This window comes from Palaemon carinicauda, chromosome 30 (genome assembly GCF_036898095.1).
Source record: "Palaemon carinicauda isolate YSFRI2023 chromosome 30, ASM3689809v2, whole genome shotgun sequence".
In the NCBI taxonomy this organism is placed as follows: Eukaryota; Metazoa; Arthropoda; class Malacostraca; order Decapoda; family Palaemonidae; genus Palaemon; species Palaemon carinicauda.
The window spans coordinates 59,420,392-59,422,891 of record NC_090754.1 but is presented as its reverse complement, the minus strand read 5'-3'; the positions used below and the strand labels follow the sequence as shown (position 1 = coordinate 59,422,891).

Genomic DNA, 2,500 nt, shown 5'->3' with positions numbered 1-2,500 from the left:
ACAGTGCCACACTGACCCACTTGCCTCCGGCCGCTCAAATACGTGTAATAGCTCTAGTCGTAAGCCAAAATTTTCCTATGGCGCCGTAGGCCAGGTTGGCCGTATTAAACCGGATACGTGTAATAGGGGTTTTAAGCAGGTTATACAGTACGCGCAAGGACTGGTGCGCTGATTTGACCACGATTGGCAGGAACCGGCCAATTCTTAACGTGAGGGGGGTGGGGGTGGGGGGGGGGGGGTTACTAAGGACAAACGTAGCACTACTATAGTAGAACCATTTAACGAGTGAACTTCAAGCTCATTTGCGGCGTGCTGAATCTCCTTAATCCCGATGCCTTTGTTTCACTAAGAGAAGGGAAGGAAAATGACAAACTATAGTCTGACAGATTTAAACTGATAGATTGTTTACAACTTCGAGAAAACCGCTGCTGCCACTTCTCTCTTAACCTTTAAATCGATACCTACCTAAGCCTGTAGCCATCTCCCTGTGGGGTACTATTAGGCAGAGTCTTTGACCATACAAATCTTAATCCGGAAGCTTGAGATCTCATTCATTTGGTTATTACTTTTGAGATTTTTTTTTTTTTATTTATGACTTATACCTTAATATTTTCCATATGGCATTTAATTTTATGATCCCTTTAATGATAAGTAATACAAAAGTTATTACCATTCATTATGTCTTATGGTATTTTTTAATTTGCTTATAATCTTGTAAGAAAAATGTTTTCTACCTGATTTTTTATTTTGGTATTTAAAATATCTCTTTCCTAAACAATTTTTTAATTATTTTGCATTACACTGCTCCCCATTCGAAGGTTTTTCCTATCATTTGTATTCATCAGGTTATGATTTCTACAAATTTCTCATCCTTTTTCATATACATTTTCATCTTTAAAGCCTCAATATTCTTTCATATTGTCCCTCAACTACAATTTCATTTCTCTTTATTGTCATTGGTTAACACTTTTGTGACTACATTATTCTTTTATTTTCTATAATTTTTACATTTAGCTTTTGCATTTAATACATAGCATTTTGATTAAAAATATATTTTATTTAAAGTAACAAAAATCATGCATCCTTATTCATTATTTCTTATATTTCATTTTGTAAATTATGACATAGATATGGAAAAAATATTTAGGCTATGTTAAAATTGTTTTATAATTCTCAGTGGAATTCATGTAACAAGTTACATTTTTAAAGGTTATTTGGCATAAATTCATCATTGGGAGAGATATATTTTATTTACAAAAGTTATCACAGGAATTCCAATAAGATGATTGTATACATAATACATATCGCGAAGAATCTTCATCGTCAGATGATGTTATTTCAGTAGTAAATGAATCAATATATTTATCAATGCAGATATCGTTAGCACTATCCTCTTTTTGCAAGTTTTCAGAATGCCTAACTGCATTTGCTCAATTTGCAGTTGTCACTGATTGAAGTGATTCTCTAACGAGAGGTTTCAGATCAGCCATTTTAAAATTGTTTCTTTTTGCCACAGATCTTGACTTGAGCCCAAATCAATCCTATAGGATTATATTCACAGTGATAAGCAGGTAACCTAACCACTTGATGTCCGTTGTCTCGTGCCATTTTGTCTATTACATCATCATTTTTAATTCCATGGGATAGTGATTCAACCATTTCACATAATTCACACTTATTCAGATGTTCACTTGGATTTTCACCTTTATTCTTTAGCCATTCCTTTATGACGTTTTTTTTTTTTTTTTTTTTTTTTCTGAATTTGTCGGATAAGAGGCGTTATACAAAACAAGGATAGACGATGGAGGTATATTTGGAAGAAGTTGATGCTTGAACCATTCTTCAAACATTTTTTAATTCATTTGATGGTGGTAATCACCGTCATTTTTAAATTCAAACACCAATTCAACATTTGGTACAAATCCATCCTTTGAGCCAGCATGCAGAATTATAGGTCTTTTCCCTTTTCCAGTTGGTGGTTTCACTCCTGTTGGTTTTTTGGAATTCATATCCGTCCAGCAATACTTTACTGTATATTTTGATTCACCCAAGTTTCCTCAATATATGTTACTGAATTACTCCCTTTCGTTTTCATTTCCCTTAGAAATTTTGTTCTGGCGCTGACAATATCAAGTCGTTCCATGAGAAATGGTTTTCCATCCACTTTTCCGTATTTAAAACCCATTCCTTTCAAAATTATGCGTAATGATTCCTTGCTCCCACAAAATTCTGAATTTTCTTTAAATTCATACACAATCTTATCAAGATTTGGTTTTTCTTCCCTGACATAGAAATTAAGGACAATTCTTCTTAAAGTACGTTTATCAAAATTTTCTATGTTTGTCACAGGTCTTGCCCTCCTCAGTTTCTTATTGTTGGTGAACGGCGAAATTGCATCCTAGACTCCCTTGCAACAACGAAGAATAGTAGCTTAACTCAACTTTGTAGCCTCAGTTGCACGCAGAACTGCTTGCGATACATTACGAAGTGGACTGCCATT

The 2,500-nt window shown here is 34.2% G+C and overlaps 1 protein-coding gene across 2 annotated transcripts in view; it reads left to right on the top strand.

The window, feature by feature from the left end:
• Positions 1–2,500, top strand: part of LOC137623811 (sulfotransferase 1C4-like) — a 54,642-nt gene that overhangs the window by 4,093 nt on the left and 48,049 nt on the right. The window lies entirely within an intron of this gene.